The sequence below is a fragment of the Ambystoma mexicanum genome, unplaced genomic scaffold (genome assembly GCF_040938575.1).
Source record: "Ambystoma mexicanum isolate Mex_15411 unplaced genomic scaffold, UKY_AmexF1_1 Mex_scaf48, whole genome shotgun sequence".
In the NCBI taxonomy this organism is placed as follows: Eukaryota; Metazoa; Chordata; class Amphibia; order Caudata; family Ambystomatidae; genus Ambystoma; species Ambystoma mexicanum.
In genome coordinates, this window is record NW_027182464.1 from 1327082 (window position 1) to 1347947 (window position 20866).

Genomic DNA, 20866 nt, shown 5'->3' on the forward strand with positions numbered 1-20866 from the left:
ATGGGGAGGGGGTTTTCATTTTGCAAGCACCCTGGACCATTAATCTTTATATCTTTAAATATAATTGGCATTAAACTAAAACCCTTTAGGGCCAGATCAATACAGCAGCAAAGAATGCTTATTCGTTGTTGTTTGCCTCTTCATTTCATACCACCCGATATCTAAATGGTGTTTGGACTTTCTGCCCTCTGAAATAAGGACATTTGGTATGGCAAACCTTTGACCAGAGGTCCTAATCAATGGTTTGATTGACTCTCCCTTTGCGCTTGCTTCTGCAACACATGTACTAATATTGGAATGATAATGGGAAATTTAAATCGGCCCCTGCTCTAAAGGATGACACGCACATTCGTAAAGCATTCACTATTTTTGGAACATGACTGGACAGAAACTTTCTTAATTTGCAAGTGTTGATTTTTTAATAGATCTTTCTTTATTGAAGATTGAAATTGTATGTTCATTCATATTACACGACAACACAATGCATTTTGCGCCAAATTCAACACTAATGCCTCAGGAGCCTTTTACTTGTGAGTCCTCTTGACTGAATGAACAGCCCCGTCCCCTTCAATTTCTTGACTTGTACTTTTACAAGTGGCACGCTTCTTTTGTTTTTTTTTATCCCATTCTACCAAACTCAGTATTATCACTTTCCCCCTTGTTGTGCACTCCAGCGTAAACTGCTTTAAGGTGCTATTTGCAAATATCGCTCTGAACTACAGCTTTACTTGCTTCTGGGCCTTAATCTTTAAATGGGGCTGAGCAGTGTACTCCGGGTTTGGCTGCTTTTAGTTGGTTGATTTCTTTTTTGATTTCTGTAACTTTCAAACAGTCCCATTGTGAAATACCATTGCCACAATGTGCTGCAGTGCATGAAAACTTAAAATTAATGGTAGGGAGAGGGAGAGGGGCTGGGGGGAAGAGAGAGTGCGGGAGGGTGGGAGGGAGCGAGGGAAGGAGACAGGGAGGAGAGAGAGAGAAAACAAAGAAAATATGGTATTTGGGGGCTATGTATTTGCATGGAAAAGATTTTAGCCTTTTAATCAAGTGGAAAGGGGCTCTGTGGTTGGTATCTCAGCCTGTTGATGCTTTGTTGAGTTGCTTGGAACATGCAAGGAAGGAGACCTGAAGCACTCCCGACCAGGTTGCATGTCTCCAAGTTACTGAAATCCAACAGACCTCCTCCCTGTGCCACAAACTTCTGGGCACTGAGCTCTGCAGTTGTTCCCCACAGGTCGCCAAGTGTCCCAGATTTACTTTCTCAGAGTTGCTAGTTACTGCTACCCCACCTCGACCACTATATTTTCCCCAGATACTTGCTACTGTGGAGTAAGCAGGGCTAAGAGAGAGGGAGAGGGGGTGTGCCTATGCAAATCATCTGCCAGTATGCTTCCTGGGAGGTCATTCCATCTCACCATCTGACACCTGGGCAGCGGCAGGTAATTTGGAGAACAGACATATTCGGACAGGCCACAGAGCAAAAGCTGGGCCGTTGATTGAGGATCCCTTTAGCCATGTCTCCCTAAGTTACTGAGGTCCAGAAAAATTCCACCCTCAGCTCTTATAGAGAGGTCCTTGGCCGATCGTGGCCGATCAGGGTCGGGGGTGGGGGGACTGCACACTGCCTCACCTTTTCACTGCTTTCTACAGCGGTAATGCTTTTGCAGAAGGGGCCTGTACAAGTGATTTTGTCTGCGCTGTGGGAAAGTGACATTTATCCACTGACATTAACCAAATTACTTGTGCTGTTCAACGCACATACATGCATAGAAATCATGTTATGTTTTTTGGGGAAGGTCTAGAGGGTCCTGCTGATGATTTATTAAGCTGTCTGCTACTCTTGCTTTTACATAGTCTTCCCTGCCCAGGCATGTTTAAGGCATACTGTATGTCCCTCCATTACAATGAAAACTCTGTTGAAAGCACAGAGGTACATAGGAGTGGATCTGTTAAGAACTGAAACAAAAAGCCTGGAAAAATGTCGAAACGCGTAGGATTTGGACTTACAATTAAATGACTCACATTCAGATGTGCTATCCCTTGCCCCCCTGACCCCCTTTCCTTTTGTGTAATCCTTTTGTTCTCAGTAGGGTTTTCCAAAGTGGCTTTCAAATAAAAGATCATAGACCTGCATTTTGTGGCACACATGCCTCATATCCCGTTGCTCTTGATAAACTCACATCATCTCCCACCAATACAAGCTGTAAAAGATTTTCAGGGCTTAGCCAAGCAAACTAGACGCGGGTCGAAGGTTGAGCAATCCTTTAATCAGCAGCAAAGTTAACATTGAAATAAGCCTCAGAATCTCTTAAAGGATGGTCCAACATCTGTTGCTGGCAGTGCGCAATGGGGCAGCCTGGGTGCTGACACCTTAAGCCATCTCCTATTCTTGCCTTGTCCTTGATCCAGCCATGGGCCCACATGCACTCAGAGGTACAGAGTGTTTCTCATGTCTCTGGGTCTGCTGTGATGCTCTCACTCTTGCATCACCCAGCCATCGTGATGGGGAGAGGGGTGTCGATTTGCAAGCACCGTTGAGCATGAATCTTTTTATCTTTAAATATAATTGGCATTAAACCAAACCCTTTAGGACCAGATCAATAAAGCAGCAAAGAATGCTGATGTATTGCTGTTTGCCGCTTAATTCCATACCATCCGACATCTAAATGGTGTTTGGTCAAACGTTTGCCATATCAAATGTCCTTATGTTAAAGAGCAGAAAGTCCAGAGGTCCTAATCAATGGTTTGGTTGGCTCTCCCTTTGCGCTTGCCTTAAGGCGTCAGCCCGATTGCGCCCTGCAAGCAACCAGTGTTGGCCCATCCTTTAAGAGATTCTGAAGCTGATTTCAATGTTATTTTTGCTGCTGATTTAAGGATTGCTCAACCTTCGGCCCACGTCTAATTTCCTTGGCTATGCCCTTGACATCTTTTACAGCTTGTATTGGTGGGAGATGATGTGAGTTTATCAAGAGCAACGGGATATGAGGCATGTGGGCCATAAAAAACATGTCTAGGATCTTTTTTTATAAGAAAGTCTCTTTAAGTAGGGAACTTTGGACAACACTGCTGAGAGCAAAAGGATTACACAAAAGGTAAGCGGGTCAGTGGGTCAAGGGATAGCACATCTGACTGTGAGTCCGTTTATTGTAAGTCCAAATCCTACCTGTTTCAACATTTTTCCAGGCTTTTTGTTTCATTTCTTAACAGATCCATTCCTATGTACCTCAGCAAAACATGTACTAATATTGGAATGAAAATGGGAAAATAGAATTGGCCCCTGCTTCAAAGGATGACACGCACATTCGTAAAGCATTCACTATTTTTGGCACACGACAGGACAGAAACTTTCTTAATCTGCAAGTATTTATTTTTTAATACATCTTTTTTTAATGAAGATTGAAATTGTATTTTCATACATAATACACGACAACACAATACATTTTGGGCCAAATTCAACACTAATGCCTCGGGAGACTTTTACTTGTGAGTCCTATTGACTGAATGAACAGCCCCATCTCCTTCAATTTCTTGACTTGTACTTTTAGAAGTGGCACGCTGCTTTTGTTTTTTATCCCATTCTACCAAACTGAGTATTATCACTTTTCCTCTTGTTGTGCACTCCAGCGTCAACTGCTTTAAGGAGCTATTTGCAAACATCGCTCTGAACTACAGCTTTACTTGCTTCTAGGCCTTAATCTTTAATTGTGGCTTAGCAGTGTACTCCGGATTTGGCTGCTTTTAGTTGGTTAATTCTTTTTTTATTTCTGTAACTTTCAAACAGTCCGATTGTGAAATACCATTGTCACAATGTGCTGCAGTGCAGGAAAACTTAAAATGAATGGTAGGGAGAGGAAGAGGGAGGGGGGGGGTTATGGGGGATGGGAAGGAGGGAGGGAGGGAGGGAGGAGAGAGAGACAGAGAGAGAGAAAACAAAGAAAATATGGTTTTCGGTGGCTATGTGTTTGCATGGAAAAGATTTTAGGCTTTTAATCATGTGGAAAGGGGCTCTGTGGCTGGCATGGCAGCCTGTTGATGCTTTGTTGAGTTGCTTGGAACATGCAAGGAAGGAGACCTGAAGCACTCCCGACCAGGTTGCATGTCTCCAAGTTACTGAAATCCCACAGACCTTCTCCCCGTGCCACAAAGTTCTGGGAGATGAGCTCTGCAGTTGTTCCCCACAAGTCGCCAAGCTCCCCAGATTTACTTTCTCAGAGTTGCTAGTTACTGCTACCCTACCTCGACCACTATATTTTGCCCAGATACTTGCTACTGTGGAGTAAGCAGGGGTAAGAAAGAGAGCGAGGGGGTTTGCCTATGCAAATCATCTGCCAGGATCCTACCTGGGAGGTCATTCCATCTCACCAGCTGACACCTGGGCAGCGGCAGGTAATTTGGAGAACAGATATATACGGACAGGCCACAAAGCAAAGGCTGAGCTGTTGATTGAGGATCCCTTTTGCCATGTCTCCCCAAGTTACAGAGGTCCAGAAAATTCCACCCTCAGCTCTCATAGAGAGGTCCTTGGCCGATCGTGGCCGATCAGAGGAGGGAAGTGTCGGAGGTGACTGCACACTGCCTCACCTTCACTGCTTTCTACAGTGGTAATGCTTTTGCAGAAGGGGCCTGTACAAGTGATTTTGTTCTGCGCTGTGGGAAAGTGACATTTATCCACTGACATTAACCAAACTACTTGCGCTATTCAACGCACATGCATGCAGAGAAATAATGTTATGTTTTTTGGGGAAGATCTAGAGGGTCCTGCTGATGATTCTTTTAAGCTGTCTGCTACTCTTGCTTTTACATAGAGTCTTCCCTGCCCAGGAATGTTTAAGGTATACTGTATGTCCCTCCCTTACAATGAAAACTCTGTTGAAAGCACAGAGGTACATAGGAATGGATCTGTTAAGAAATGAGACAAAAAGCCTGGAAAATGTAGAAACAGGTAGTATTTGGACTTAGCACATTTGACTGTGAGTTAGTTTATTGTATCAGTTGACCCACTGACCCCCTTACCTTTTGTGTAATACTTTTGCTCTCAGTGGGGTTGCCCAAAGTTCCCTTCTTAAAGCGGCTTTCTTATAAAAAAATCCTAGACCTGCTTTTTGTGGCACACATGCCTCATATCCCGTTGCAGTTGATAAAGTCACATCATCTCCCACCAGTACAAGCTGTAAAAGATTTCCAGGGCTTATCCAAGCAAACTAGACGTGGGTCGAAGGTTGAGCAATCCTTAAATCAGCAGCAAAGTTAAAATTGAAATCAGCCTCAGAATCCTTTATAGGATGGTCCAACATCTGTTGCTTACAGGGCTCAATCGGACAGCCTCTGGTGCTGACTCCTTAAGCCACCTCCTGTTTTTGCCTTGTCCTTGATACAGCCATGGGCCCACATACACTCAGAGGTACCGAGTTTTTCTCATGTCTATTGGGTCTATTGTGATGCTCTCAGGCTTGTATGACCCAGCCATTGTGATGGGGAGGGGGTTTTCATTTTGCAAGCACCCTGGACCATTAATCTTTATATCTTTAAATATAATTGGCATTAAACTAAAACCCTTTAGGGCCAGATCAATACAGCAGCAAAGAATGCTTATTCGTTGTTGTTTGCCTCTTCATTTCATACCACCCGATATCTAAATGGTGTTTGGACTTTCTGCCCTCTGAAATAAGGACATTTGGTATGGCAAACCTTTGACCAGAGGTCCTAATCAATGGTTTGATTGACTCTCCCTTTGCGCTTGCTTCTGCAACACATGTACTAATATTGGAATGATAATGGGAAATTTAAATCGGCCCCTGCTCTAAAGGATGACACGCACATTCGTAAAGCATTCACTATTTTTGGAACATGACTGGACAGAAACTTTCTTAATTTGCAAGTGTTGATTTTTTAATAGATCTTTCTTTATTGAAGATTGAAATTGTATGTTCATTCATATTACACGACAACACAATGCATTTTGCGCCAAATTCAACACTAATGCCTCAGGAGCCTTTTACTTGTGAGTCCTCTTGACTGAATGAACAGCCCCGTCCCCTTCAATTTCTTGACTTGTACTTTTACAAGTGGCACGCTTCTTTTGTTTTTTTTTATCCCATTCTACCAAACTCAGTATTATCACTTTCCCCCTTGTTGTGCACTCCAGCGTAAACTGCTTTAAGGTGCTATTTGCAAATATCGCTCTGAACTACAGCTTTACTTGCTTCTGGGCCTTAATCTTTAAATGGGGCTGAGCAGTGTACTCCGGGTTTGGCTGCTTTTAGTTGGTTGATTTCTTTTTTGATTTCTGTAACTTTCAAACAGTCCCATTGTGAAATACCATTGCCACAATGTGCTGCAGTGCATGAAAACTTAAAATTAATGGTAGGGAGAGGGAGAGGGGCTGGGGGGAAGAGAGAGTGCGGGAGGGTGGGAGGGAGCGAGGGAAGGAGACAGGGAGGAGAGAGAGAGAAAACAAAGAAAATATGGTATTTGGGGGCTATGTATTTGCATGGAAAAGATTTTAGCCTTTTAATCAAGTGGAAAGGGGCTCTGTGGTTGGTATCTCAGCCTGTTGATGCTTTGTTGAGTTGCTTGGAACATGCAAGGAAGGAGACCTGAAGCACTCCCGACCAGGTTGCATGTCTCCAAGTTACTGAAATCCAACAGACCTCCTCCCTGTGCCACAAACTTCTGGGCACTGAGCTCTGCAGTTGTTCCCCACAGGTCGCCAAGTGTCCCAGATTTACTTTCTCAGAGTTGCTAGTTACTGCTACCCCACCTCGACCACTATATTTTCCCCAGATACTTGCTACTGTGGAGTAAGCAGGGCTAAGAGAGAGGGAGAGGGGGTGTGCCTATGCAAATCATCTGCCAGTATGCTTCCTGGGAGGTCATTCCATCTCACCATCTGACACCTGGGCAGCGGCAGGTAATTTGGAGAACAGACATATTCGGACAGGCCACAGAGCAAAAGCTGGGCCGTTGATTGAGGATCCCTTTAGCCATGTCTCCCTAAGTTACTGAGGTCCAGAAAAATTCCACCCTCAGCTCTTATAGAGAGGTCCTTGGCCGATCGTGGCCGATCAGGGTCGGGGGTGGGGGGACTGCACACTGCCTCACCTTTTCACTGCTTTCTACAGCGGTAATGCTTTTGCAGAAGGGGCCTGTACAAGTGATTTTGTCTGCGCTGTGGGAAAGTGACATTTATCCACTGACATTAACCAAATTACTTGTGCTGTTCAACGCACATACATGCATAGAAATCATGTTATGTTTTTTGGGGAAGGTCTAGAGGGTCCTGCTGATGATTTATTAAGCTGTCTGCTACTCTTGCTTTTACATAGTCTTCCCTGCCCAGGAATGTTTAAGGTATACTGTATGTCCCTCCCTTACAATGAAAACTCTGTTGAAAGCACAGAGGTACATAGGAGTGGATCTGTTAAGAACTGAAACAAAAAGCCTGGAAAAATGTCGAAACGCGTAGGATTTGGACTTACAATTAAATGACTCACATTCAGATGTGCTATCCCTTGCCCCCCTGACCCCCTTTCCTTTTGTGTAATCCTTTTGTTCTCAGTAGGGTTTTCCAAAGTGGCTTTCAAATAAAAGATCATAGACCTGCATTTTGTGGCACACATGCCTCATATCCCGTTGCTCTTGATAAACTCACATCATCTCCCACCAATACAAGCTGTAAAAGATTTTCAGGGCTTAGCCAAGCAAACTAGACGCGGGTCGAAGGTTGAGCAATCCTTTAATCAGCAGCAAAGTTAACATTGAAATAAGCCTCAGAATCTCTTAAAGGATGGTCCAACATCTGTTGCTGGCAGTGCGCAATGGGGCAGCCTGGGTGCTGACACCTTAAGCCATCTCCTATTCTTGCCTTGTCCTTGATCCAGCCATGGGCCCACATGCACTCAGAGGTACAGAGTGTTTCTCATGTCTCTGGGTCTGCTGTGATGCTCTCACTCTTGCATCACCCAGCCATCGTGATGGGGAGAGGGGTGTCGATTTGCAAGCACCGTTGAGCATGAATCTTTTTATCTTTAAATATAATTGGCATTAAACCAAACCCTTTAGGACCAGATCAATAAAGCAGCAAAGAATGCTGATGTATTGCTGTTTGCCGCTTAATTCCATACCATCCGACATCTAAATGGTGTTTGGTCAAACGTTTGCCATATCAAATGTCCTTATGTTAAAGAGCAGAAAGTCCAGAGGTCCTAATCAATGGTTTGGTTGGCTCTCCCTTTGCGCTTGCCTTAAGGCGTCAGCCCGATTGCGCCCTGCAAGCAACCAGTGTTGGCCCATCCTTTAAGAGATTCTGAAGCTGATTTCAATGTTATTTTTGCTGCTGATTTAAGGATTGCTCAACCTTCGGCCCACGTCTAATTTCCTTGGCTATGCCCTTGACATCTTTTACAGCTTGTATTGGTGGGAGATGATGTGAGTTTATCAAGAGCAACGGGATATGAGGCATGTGGGCCATAAAAAACATGTCTAGGATCTTTTTTTATAAGAAAGTCTCTTTAAGTAGGGAACTTTGGACAACACTGCTGAGAGCAAAAGGATTACACAAAAGGTAAGCGGGTCAGTGGGTCAAGGGATAGCACATCTGACTGTGAGTCCGTTTATTGTAAGTCCAAATCCTACCTGTTTCAACATTTTTCCAGGCTTTTTGTTTCATTTCTTAACAGATCCATTCCTATGTACCTCAGCAAAACATGTACTAATATTGGAATGAAAATGGGAAAATAGAATTGGCCCCTGCTTCAAAGGATGACACGCACATTCGTAAAGCATTCACTATTTTTGGCACACGACAGGACAGAAACTTTCTTAATCTGCAAGTATTTATTTTTTAATACATCTTTTTTTAATGAAGATTGAAATTGTATTTTCATACATAATACACGACAACACAATACATTTTGGGCCAAATTCAACACTAATGCCTCGGGAGACTTTTACTTGTGAGTCCTATTGACTGAATGAACAGCCCCATCTCCTTCAATTTCTTGACTTGTACTTTTAGAAGTGGCACGCTGCTTTTGTTTTTTATCCCATTCTACCAAACTGAGTATTATCACTTTTCCTCTTGTTGTGCACTCCAGCGTCAACTGCTTTAAGGAGCTATTTGCAAACATCGCTCTGAACTACAGCTTTACTTGCTTCTAGGCCTTAATCTTTAATTGTGGCTTAGCAGTGTACTCCGGATTTGGCTGCTTTTAGTTGGTTAATTCTTTTTTTATTTCTGTAACTTTCAAACAGTCCGATTGTGAAATACCATTGTCACAATGTGCTGCAGTGCAGGAAAACTTAAAATGAATGGTAGGGAGAGGAAGAGGGAGGGGGGGGGGTTATGGGGGATGGGAAGGAGGGAGGGAGGGAGGGAGGAGAGAGAGACAGAGAGAGAGAAAACAAAGAAAATATGGTTTTCGGTGGCTATGTGTTTGCATGGAAAAGATTTTAGGCTTTTAATCATGTGGAAAGGGGCTCTGTGGCTGGCATGGCAGCCTGTTGATGCTTTGTTGAGTTGCTTGGAACATGCAAGGAAGGAGACCTGAAGCACTCCCGACCAGGTTGCATGTCTCCAAGTTACTGAAATCCCACAGACCTTCTCCCCGTGCCACAAAGTTCTGGGAGATGAGCTCTGCAGTTGTTCCCCACAAGTCGCCAAGCTCCCCAGATTTACTTTCTCAGAGTTGCTAGTTACTGCTACCCTACCTCGACCACTATATTTTGCCCAGATACTTGCTACTGTGGAGTAAGCAGGGGTAAGAAAGAGAGCGAGGGGGTTTGCCTATGCAAATCATCTGCCAGGATCCTACCTGGGAGGTCATTCCATCTCACCAGCTGACACCTGGGCAGCGGCAGGTAATTTGGAGAACAGATATATACGGACAGGCCACAAAGCAAAGGCTGAGCTGTTGATTGAGGATCCCTTTTGCCATGTCTCCCCAAGTTACAGAGGTCCAGAAAATTCCACCCTCAGCTCTCATAGAGAGGTCCTTGGCCGATCGTGGCCGATCAGAGGAGGGAAGTGTCGGAGGTGACTGCACACTGCCTCACCTTCACTGCTTTCTACAGTGGTAATGCTTTTGCAGAAGGGGCCTGTACAAGTGATTTTGTTCTGCGCTGTGGGAAAGTGACATTTATCCACTGACATTAACCAAACTACTTGCGCTGTTCAACGCACATGCATGCAGAGAAATAATGTTATGTTTTTTGGGGAAGATCTAGAGGGTCCTGCTGATGATTCTTTTAAGCTGTCTGCTACTCTTGCTTTTACATAGAGTCTTCCCTGCCCAGGAATGTTTAAGGTATACTGTATGTCCCTCCCTTACAATGAAAACTCTGTTGAAAGCACAGAGGTACATAGGAATGGATCTGTTAAGAAATGAGACAAAAAGCCTGGAAAATGTAGAAACAGGTAGTATTTGGACTTAGCACATTTGACTGTGAGTTAGTTTATTGTATCAGTTGACCCACTGACCCCCTTACCTTTTGTGTAATACTTTTGCTCTCAGTGGGGTTGCCCAAAGTTCCCTTCTTAAAGCGGCTTTCTTATAAAAAAATCCTAGACCTGCTTTTTGTGGCACACATGCCTCATATCCCGTTGCAGTTGATAAAGTCACATCATCTCCCACCAGTACAAGCTGTAAAAGATTTCCAGGGCTTATCCAAGCAAACTAGACGTGGGTCGAAGGTTGAGCAATCCTTAAATCAGCAGCAAAGTTAAAATTGAAATCAGCCTCAGAATCCTTTATAGGATGGTCCAACATCTGTTGCTTACAGGGCTCAATCGGACAGCCTCTGGTGCTGACTCCTTAAGCCACCTCCTGTTTTTGCCTTGTCCTTGATACAGCCATGGGCCCACATACACTCAGAGGTACCGAGTTTTTCTCATGTCTATTGGGTCTATTGTGATGCTCTCAGGCTTGTATGACCCAGCCATTGTGATGGGGAGGGGGTTTTCATTTTGCAAGCACCCTGGACCATTAATCTTTATATCTTTAAATATAATTGGCATTAAACTAAAACCCTTTAGGGCCAGATCAATACAGCAGCAAAGAATGCTTATTCGTTGTTGTTTGCCTCTTCATTTCATACCACCCGATATCTAAATGGTGTTTGGACTTTCTGCCCTCTGAAATAAGGACATTTGGTATGGCAAACCTTTGACCAGAGGTCCTAATCAATGGTTTGATTGACTCTCCCTTTGCGCTTGCTTCTGCAACACATGTACTAATATTGGAATGATAATGGGAAATTTAAATCGGCCCCTGCTCTAAAGGATGACACGCACATTCGTAAAGCATTCACTATTTTTGGAACATGACTGGACAGAAACTTTCTTAATTTGCAAGTGTTGATTTTTTAATAGATCTTTCTTTATTGAAGATTGAAATTGTATGTTCATTCATATTACACGACAACACAATGCATTTTGCGCCAAATTCAACACTAATGCCTCAGGAGCCTTTTACTTGTGAGTCCTCTTGACTGAATGAACAGCCCCGTCCCCTTCAATTTCTTGACTTGTACTTTTACAAGTGGCACGCTTCTTTTGTTTTTTTTTATCCCATTCTACCAAACTCAGTATTATCACTTTCCCCCTTGTTGTGCACTCCAGCGTAAACTGCTTTAAGGTGCTATTTGCAAATATCGCTCTGAACTACAGCTTTACTTGCTTCTGGGCCTTAATCTTTAAATGGGGCTGAGCAGTGTACTCCGGGTTTGGCTGCTTTTAGTTGGTTGATTTCTTTTTTGATTTCTGTAACTTTCAAACAGTCCCATTGTGAAATACCATTGCCACAATGTGCTGCAGTGCATGAAAACTTAAAATTAATGGTAGGGAGAGGGAGAGGGGCTGGGGGGAAGAGAGAGTGCGGGAGGGTGGGAGGGAGCGAGGGAAGGAGACAGGGAGGAGAGAGAGAGAAAACAAAGAAAATATGGTATTTGGGGGCTATGTATTTGCATGGAAAAGATTTTAGCCTTTTAATCAAGTGGAAAGGGGCTCTGTGGTTGGTATCTCAGCCTGTTGATGCTTTGTTGAGTTGCTTGGAACATGCAAGGAAGGAGACCTGAAGCACTCCCGACCAGGTTGCATGTCTCCAAGTTACTGAAATCCAACAGACCTCCTCCCTGTGCCACAAACTTCTGGGCACTGAGCTCTGCAGTTGTTCCCCACAGGTCGCCAAGTGTCCCAGATTTACTTTCTCAGAGTTGCTAGTTACTGCTACCCCACCTCGACCACTATATTTTCCCCAGATACTTGCTACTGTGGAGTAAGCAGGGCTAAGAGAGAGGGAGAGGGGGTGTGCCTATGCAAATCATCTGCCAGTATGCTTCCTGGGAGGTCATTCCATCTCACCATCTGACACCTGGGCAGCGGCAGGTAATTTGGAGAACAGACATATTCGGACAGGCCACAGAGCAAAAGCTGGGCCGTTGATTGAGGATCCCTTTAGCCATGTCTCCCTAAGTTACTGAGGTCCAGAAAAATTCCACCCTCAGCTCTTATAGAGAGGTCCTTGGCCGATCGTGGCCGATCAGGGTCGGGGGTGGGGGGACTGCACACTGCCTCACCTTTTCACTGCTTTCTACAGCGGTAATGCTTTTGCAGAAGGGGCCTGTACAAGTGATTTTGTCTGCGCTGTGGGAAAGTGACATTTATCCACTGACATTAACCAAATTACTTGTGCTGTTCAACGCACATACATGCATAGAAATCATGTTATGTTTTTTGGGGAAGGTCTAGAGGGTCCTGCTGATGATTTATTAAGCTGTCTGCTACTCTTGCTTTTACATAGTCTTCCCTGCCCAGGCATGTTTAAGGCATACTGTATGTCCCTCCATTACAATGAAAACTCTGTTGAAAGCACAGAGGTACATAGGAGTGGATCTGTTAAGAACTGAAACAAAAAGCCTGGAAAAATGTCGAAACGCGTAGGATTTGGACTTACAATTAAATGACTCACATTCAGATGTGCTATCCCTTGCCCCCCTGACCCCCTTTCCTTTTGTGTAATCCTTTTGTTCTCAGTAGGGTTTTCCAAAGTGGCTTTCAAATAAAAGATCATAGACCTGCATTTTGTGGCACACATGCCTCATATCCCGTTGCTCTTGATAAACTCACATCATCTCCCACCAATACAAGCTGTAAAAGATTTTCAGGGCTTAGCCAAGCAAACTAGACGCGGGTCGAAGGTTGAGCAATCCTTTAATCAGCAGCAAAGTTAACATTGAAATAAGCCTCAGAATCTCTTAAAGGATGGTCCAACATCTGTTGCTGGCAGTGCGCAATGGGGCAGCCTGGGTGCTGACACCTTAAGCCATCTCCTATTCTTGCCTTGTCCTTGATCCAGCCATGGGCCCACATGCACTCAGAGGTACAGAGTGTTTCTCATGTCTCTGGGTCTGCTGTGATGCTCTCACTCTTGCATCACCCAGCCATCGTGATGGGGAGAGGGGTGTCGATTTGCAAGCACCGTTGAGCATGAATCTTTTTATCTTTAAATATAATTGGCATTAAACCAAACCCTTTAGGACCAGATCAATAAAGCAGCAAAGAATGCTGATGTATTGCTGTTTGCCGCTTAATTCCATACCATCCGACATCTAAATGGTGTTTGGTCAAACGTTTGCCATATCAAATGTCCTTATGTTAAAGAGCAGAAAGTCCAGAGGTCCTAATCAATGGTTTGGTTGGCTCTCCCTTTGCGCTTGCCTTAAGGCGTCAGCCCGATTGCGCCCTGCAAGCAACCAGTGTTGGCCCATCCTTTAAGAGATTCTGAAGCTGATTTCAATGTTATTTTTGCTGCTGATTTAAGGATTGCTCAACCTTAGGCCCACGTCTAATTTCCTTGGCTATGCCCTTGACATCTTTTACAGCTTGTATTGGTGGGAGATGATGTGAGTTTATCAAGAGCAACGGGATATGAGGCATGTGGGCCATAAAAAACATGTCTAGGATCTTTTTTTATAAGAAAGTCTCTTTAAGTAGGGAACTTTGGACAACACTGCTGAGAGCAAAAGGATTACACAAAAGGTAAGCGGGTCAGTGGGTCAAGGGATAGCACATCTGACTGTGAGTCCGTTTATTGTAAGTCCAAATCCTACCTGTTTCAACATTTTTCCAGGCTTTTTGTTTCATTTCTTAACAGATCCATTCCTATGTACCTCAGCAAAACATGTACTAATATTGGAATGAAAATGGGAAAATAGAATTGGCCCCTGCTTCAAAGGATGACACGCACATTCGTAAAGCATTCACTATTTTTGGCACACGACAGGACAGAAACTTTCTTAATCTGCAAGTATTTATTTTTTAATACATCTTTTTTTAATGAAGATTGAAATTGTATTTTCATACATAATACACGACAACACAATACATTTTGGGCCAAATTCAACACTAATGCCTCGGGAGACTTTTACTTGTGAGTCCTATTGACTGAATGAACAGCCCCATCTCCTTCAATTTCTTGACTTGTACTTTTAGAAGTGGCACGCTGCTTTTGTTTTTTATCCCATTCTACCAAACTGAGTATTATCACTTTTCCTCTTGTTGTGCACTCCAGCGTCAACTGCTTTAAGGAGCTATTTGCAAACATCGCTCTGAACTACAGCTTTACTTGCTTCTAGGCCTTAATCTTTAATTGTGGCTTAGCAGTGTACTCCGGATTTGGCTGCTTTTAGTTGGTTAATTCTTTTTTTATTTCTGTAACTTTCAAACAGTCCGATTGTGAAATACCATTGTCACAATGTGCTGCAGTGCAGGAAAACTTAAAATGAATGGTAGGGAGAGGAAGAGGGAGGGGGGGGGTTATGGGGGATGGGAAGGAGGGAGGGAGGGAGGGAGGAGAGAGAGACAGAGAGAGAGAAAACAAAGAAAATATGGTTTTCGGTGGCTATGTGTTTGCATGGAAAAGATTTTAGGCTTTTAATCATGTGGAAAGGGGCTCTGTGGCTGGCATGGCAGCCTGTTGATGCTTTGTTGAGTTGCTTGGAACATGCAAGGAAGGAGACCTGAAGCACTCCCGACCAGGTTGCATGTCTCCAAGTTACTGAAATCCCACAGACCTTCTCCCCGTGCCACAAAGTTCTGGGAGATGAGCTCTGCAGTTGTTCCCCACAAGTCGCCAAGCTCCCCAGATTTACTTTCTCAGAGTTGCTAGTTACTGCTACCCTACCTCGACCACTATATTTTGCCCAGATACTTGCTACTGTGGAGTAAGCAGGGGTAAGAAAGAGAGCGAGGGGGTTTGCCTATGCAAATCATCTGCCAGGATCCTACCTGGGAGGTCATTCCATCTCACCAGCTGACACCTGGGCAGCGGCAGGTAATTTGGAGAACAGATATATACGGACAGGCCACAAAGCAAAGGCTGAGCTGTTGATTGAGGATCCCTTTTGCCATGTCTCCCCAAGTTACAGAGGTCCAGAAAATTCCACCCTCAGCTCTCATAGAGAGGTCCTTGGCCGATCGTGGCCGATCAGAGGAGGGAAGTGTCGGAGGTGACTGCACACTGCCTCACCTTCACTGCTTTCTACAGTGGTAATGCTTTTGCAGAAGGGGCCTGTACAAGTGATTTTGTTCTGCGCTGTGGGAAAGTGACATTTATCCACTGACATTAACCAAACTACTTGCGCTGTTCAACGCACATGCATGCAGAGAAATAATGTTATGTTTTTTGGGGAAGATCTAGAGGGTCCTGCTGATGATTCTTTTAAGCTGTCTGCTACTCTTGCTTTTACATAGAGTCTTCCCTGCCCAGGAATGTTTAAGGTATACTGTATGTCCCTCCCTTACAATGAAAACTCTGTTGAAAGCACAGAGGTACATAGGAATGGATCTGTTAAGAAATGAGACAAAAAGCCTGGAAAATGTAGAAACAGGTAGTATTTGGACTTAGCACATTTGACTGTGAGTTAGTTTATTGTATCAGTTGACCCACTGACCCCCTTACCTTTTGTGTAATACTTTTGCTCTCAGTGGGGTTGCCCAAAGTTCCCTTCTTAAAGCGGCTTTCTTATAAAAAAATCCTAGACCTGCTTTTTGTGGCACACATGCCTCATATCCCGTTGCAGTTGATAAAGTCACATCATCTCCCACCAGTACAAGCTGTAAAAGATTTCCAGGGCTTATCCAAGCAAACTAGACGTGGGTCGAAGGTTGAGCAATCCTTAAATCAGCAGCAAAGTTAAAATTGAAATCAGCCTCAGAATCCTTTATAGGATGGTCCAACATCTGTTGCTTACAGGGCTCAATCGGACAGCCTCTGGTGCTGACTCCTTAAGCCACCTCCTGTTTTTGCCTTGTCCTTGATACAGCCATGGGCCCACATACACTCAGAGGTACCGAGTTTTTCTCATGTCTATTGGGTCTATTGTGATGCTCTCAGGCTTGTATGACCCAGCCATTGTGATGGGGAGGGGGTTTTCATTTTGCAAGCACCCTGGACCATTCATCTTTATATCTTTAAATATAATTGGCATTAAACTAAAACCCTTTAGGGCCAGATCAATACAGCAGCAAAGAATGCTTATTCGTTGTTGTTTGCCTCTTCATTTCATACCACCCGATATCTAAATGGTGTTTGGACTTTCTGCCCTCTGAAATAAGGACATTTGGTATGGCAAACCTTTGACCAGAGGTCCTAATCAATGGTTTGATTGACTCTCCCTTTGCGCTTGCTTCTGCAACACATGTACTAATATTGGAATGATAATGGGAAATTTAAATCGGCCCCTGCTCTAAAGGATGACACGCACATTCGTAAAGCATTCACTATTTTTGGAACATGACTGGACAGAAACTTTCTTAATTTGCAAGTGTTGATTTTTTAATAGATCTTTCTTTATTGAAGATTGAAATTGTATGTTCATTCATATTACACGACAACACAATGCATTTTGCGCCAAATTCAACACTAATGCCTCAGGAGCCTTTTACTTGTGAGTCCTCTTGACTGAATGAACAGCCCCGTCCCCTTCAATTTCTTGACTTGTACTTTTACAAGTGGCACGCTTCTTTTGTTTTTTTTTATCCCATTCTACCAAACTCAGTATTATCACTTTCCCCCTTGTTGTGCACTCCAGCGTAAACTGCTTTAAGGTGCTATTTGCAAATATCGCTCTGAACTACAGCTTTACTTGCTTCTGGGCCTTAATCTTTAAATGGGGCTGAGCAGTGTACTCCGGGTTTGGCTGCTTTTAGTTGGTTGATTTCTTTTTTGATTTCTGTAACTTTCAAACAGTCCCATTGTGAAATACCATTGCCACAATGTGCTGCAGTGCATGAAAACTTAAAATTAATGGTAGGGAGAGGGAGAGAGGCTGGGGGGAAGAGAGAGTGCGGGAGGGTGGGAGGGAGCGAGGGAAGGAGACAGGGAGGAGAGAGAGAGAAAACAAAGAAAATATGGTATTTGGGGGCTATGTATTTGCATGGAAAAGATTTTAGCCTTTTAATCAAGTGGAAAGGGGCTCTGTGGTTGGTATCTCAGCCTGTTGATGCTTTGTTGAGTTGCTTGGAACATGCAAGGAAGGAGACCTGAAGCACTCCCGACCAGGTTGCATGTCTCCAAGTTACTGAAATCCAACAGACCTCCTCCCTGTGCCACAAACTTCTGGGCACTGAGCTCTGCAGTTGTTCCCCACAGGTCGCCAAGTGTCCCAGATTTACTTTCTCAGAGTTGCTAGTTACTGCTACCCCACCTCGACCACTATATTTTCCCCAGATACTTGCTACTGTGGAGTAAGCAGGGCTAAGAGAGAGGGAGAGGGGGTGTGCCTATGCAAATCATCTGCCAGTATGCTTCCTGGGAGGTCATTCCATCTCACCATCTGACACCTGGGCAGCGGCAGGTAATTTGGAGAACAGACATATTCGGACAGGCCACAGAGCAAAAGCTGGGCCGTTGATTGAGGATCCCTTTAGCCATGTCTCCCTAAGTTACTGAGGTCCAGAAAAATTCCACCCTCAGCTCTTATAGAGAGGTCCTTGGCCGATCGTGGCCGATCAGGGTCGGGGGTGGGGGGACTGCACACTGCCTCACCTTTTCACTGCTTTCTACAGCGGTAATGCTTTTGCAGAAGGGGCCTGTACAAGTGATTTTGTCTGCGCTGTGGGAAAGTGACATTTATCCACTGACATTAACCAAATTACTTGTGCTGTTCAACGCACATACATGCATAGAAATCATGTTATGTTTTTTGGGGAAGGTCTAGAGGGTCCTGCTGATGATTTATTAAGCTGTCTGCTACTCTTGCTTTTACATAGTCTTCCCTGCCCAGGCATGTTTAAGGCATACTGTATGTCCCTCCATTACAATGAAAACTCTGTTGAAAGCACAGAGGTACATAGGAGTGGATCTGTTAAGAACTGAAACAAAAAGCCTGGAAAAATGTCGAAACGCGTAGGATTTGGACTTACAATTAAATGACTCACATTCAGATGTGCTATCCCTTGCCCCCCTGACCCCCTTTCCTTTTGTGTAATCCTTTTGTTCTCAGTAGGGTTTTCCAAAGTGGCTTTCAAATAAAAGATCATAGACCTGCATTTTGTGGCACACATGCCTCATATCCCGTTGCTCTTGATAAACTCACATCATCTCCCACCAATACAAGCTGTAAAAGATTTTCAGGGCTTAGCCAAGCAAACTAGACGCGGGTCGAAGGTTGAGCAATCCTTTAATCAGCAGCAAAGTTAACATTGAAATAAGCCTCAGAATCTCTTAAAGGATGGTCCAACATCTGTTGCTGGCAGTGCGCAATGGGGCAGCCTGGGTGCTGACACCTTAAGCCATCTCCTATTCTTGCCTTGTCCTTGATCCAGCCATGGGCCCACATGCACTCAGAGGTACAGAGTGTTTCTCATGTCTCTGGGTCTGCTGTGATGCTCTCACTCTTGCATCACCCAGCCATCGTGATGGGGAGAGGGGTGTCGATTTGCAAGCACCGTTGAGCATGAATCTTTTTATCTTTAAATATAATTGGCATTAAACCAAACCCTTTAGGACCAGATCAATAAAGCAGCAAAGAATGCTGATGTATTGCTGTTTGCCGCTTAATTCCATACCATCCGACATCTAAATGGTGTTTGGTCAAACGTTTGCCATATCAAATGTCCTTATGTTAAAGAGCAGAAAGTCCAGAGGTCCTAATCAATGGTTTGGTTGGCTCTCCCTTTGCGCTTGCCTTAAGGCGTCAGCCCGATTGCGCCCTGCAAGCAACCAGTGTTGGCCCATCCTTTAAGAGATTCTGAAGCTGATTTCAATGTTATTTTTGCTGCTGATTTAAGGATTGCTCAACCTTCGGCCCACGTCTAATTTCCTTGGCTATGCCCTTGACATCTTTTACAGCTTGTATTGGTGGGAGATGATGTGAGTTTATCAAGAGCAACGGGATATGAGGCATGTGGGCCATAAAAAACATGTCTAGGATCTTTTTTTATAAGAAAGTCTCTTTAAGTAGGGAACTTTGGACAACACTGCTGAGAGCAAAAGGATTACACAAAAGGTAAGCGGGTCAGTGGGTCAAGGGATAGCACATCTGACTGTGAGTCCGTTTATTGTAAGTCCAAATGCTAAATGTTTCAACATTTTTCCTGGCTTTTTGTTTCATTTCTTAACAGATCCATTCCTATGTACCTCAGCAAAACATGTACTAATATTGGAATGAAAATGGGAAAATAGAATTGGCCCCTGCTTCAAAGGATGACACGCACATTCGTAAAGCATTCACTATTTTTGGCACACGACAGGACAGAAACTTTCTTAATCTGCAAGTATTTATTTTTTAATACATCTTTTTTTAATGAAGATTGAAATTGTATTTTCATACATAATACACGACAACACAATACATTTTGGGCCAAATTCAACACTAATGCCTCGGGAGACTTTTACTTGTGAGTCCTATTGACTGAATGAACAGCCCCATCTCCTTCAATTTCTTGACTTGTACTTTTAGAAGTGGCACGCTGCTTTTGTTTTTTATCCCATTCTACCAAACTGAGTATTATCACTTTTCCTCTTGTTGTGCACTCCAGCGTCAACTGCTTTAAGGAGCTATTTGCAAACATCGCTCTGAACTACAGCTTTACTTGCTTCTAGGCCTTAATCTTTAATTGTGGTTTAGCAGTGTACTCCGGATTTGGCTGCTTTTAGTTGGTTAATTCTTTTTTTATTTCTGTAACTTTCAAACAGTCCGATTGTGAAATACCATTGTCACAATGTGCTGCAGTGCAGGAAAACTTAAAATGAATGGTAGGGAGAGGAAGAGGGAGGGGGGGGGGTTATGGGGGATGGGAAGGAGGGAGGGAGGGAGGGAGGGAGGAGAGAGAGACAGAGAGAGAGAAAACAAAGAAAATATGGTTTTCGGTGGCTATGTGTTTGCATGGAAAAGATTTTAGGCTTTTAATCATGTGGAAAGGGGCTCTGTGGCTGGCATGGCAGCCTGTTGATGCTTTGTTGAGTTGCTTGGAACATGCAAGGAAGGAGACCTGAAGCACTCCCGACCAGGTTGCATGTCTCCAAGTTACTGAAATCCCACAGACCTTCTCCCCGTGCCACAAAGTTCTGGGAGATGAGCTCTGCAGTTGTTCCCCACAAGTCGCCAAGCTCCCCAGATTTACTTTCTCAGAGTTGCTAGTTACTGCTACCCTACCTCGACCACTATATTTTGCCCAGATACTTGCTACTGTGGAGTAAGCAGGGGTAAGAAAGAGAGCGAGGGGGTTTGCCTATGCAAATCATCTGCCAGGATCCTACCTGGGAGGTCATTCCATCTCACCAGCTGACACCTGGGCAGCGGCAGGTAATTTGGAGAACAGATATATACGGACAGGCCACAAAGCAAAGGCTGAGCTGTTGATTGA

The 20866-nt window shown here is 44.1% G+C and overlaps 4 non-coding genes across 4 annotated transcripts; all 4 read left to right on the forward strand.

The window, feature by feature from the left end:
* The first annotated feature begins 264 nt into the window (after window positions 1-264).
* Window positions 265-371, forward strand: LOC138560804 (U6 spliceosomal RNA). Its single transcript, XR_011299270.1, has one exon. It is a non-coding gene; the product is annotated as a U6 spliceosomal RNA (small nuclear RNA).
* A 5364-nt stretch (window positions 372-5735) lies between these two features.
* On the forward strand, window positions 5736-5842 carry LOC138560805 (U6 spliceosomal RNA). Its single transcript, XR_011299271.1, has one exon. It is a non-coding gene; the product is annotated as a U6 spliceosomal RNA (small nuclear RNA).
* A 5365-nt stretch (window positions 5843-11207) lies between these two features.
* LOC138560806 (U6 spliceosomal RNA) lies at window positions 11208-11314 on the forward strand. Its single transcript, XR_011299272.1, has one exon. It is a non-coding gene; the product is annotated as a U6 spliceosomal RNA (small nuclear RNA).
* Window positions 11315-16678: 5364 nt separating this feature from the next.
* LOC138560807 (U6 spliceosomal RNA) lies at window positions 16679-16785 on the forward strand. Its single transcript, XR_011299273.1, has one exon. It is a non-coding gene; the product is annotated as a U6 spliceosomal RNA (small nuclear RNA).
* Window positions 16786-20866: the final 4081 nt, after the last annotated feature.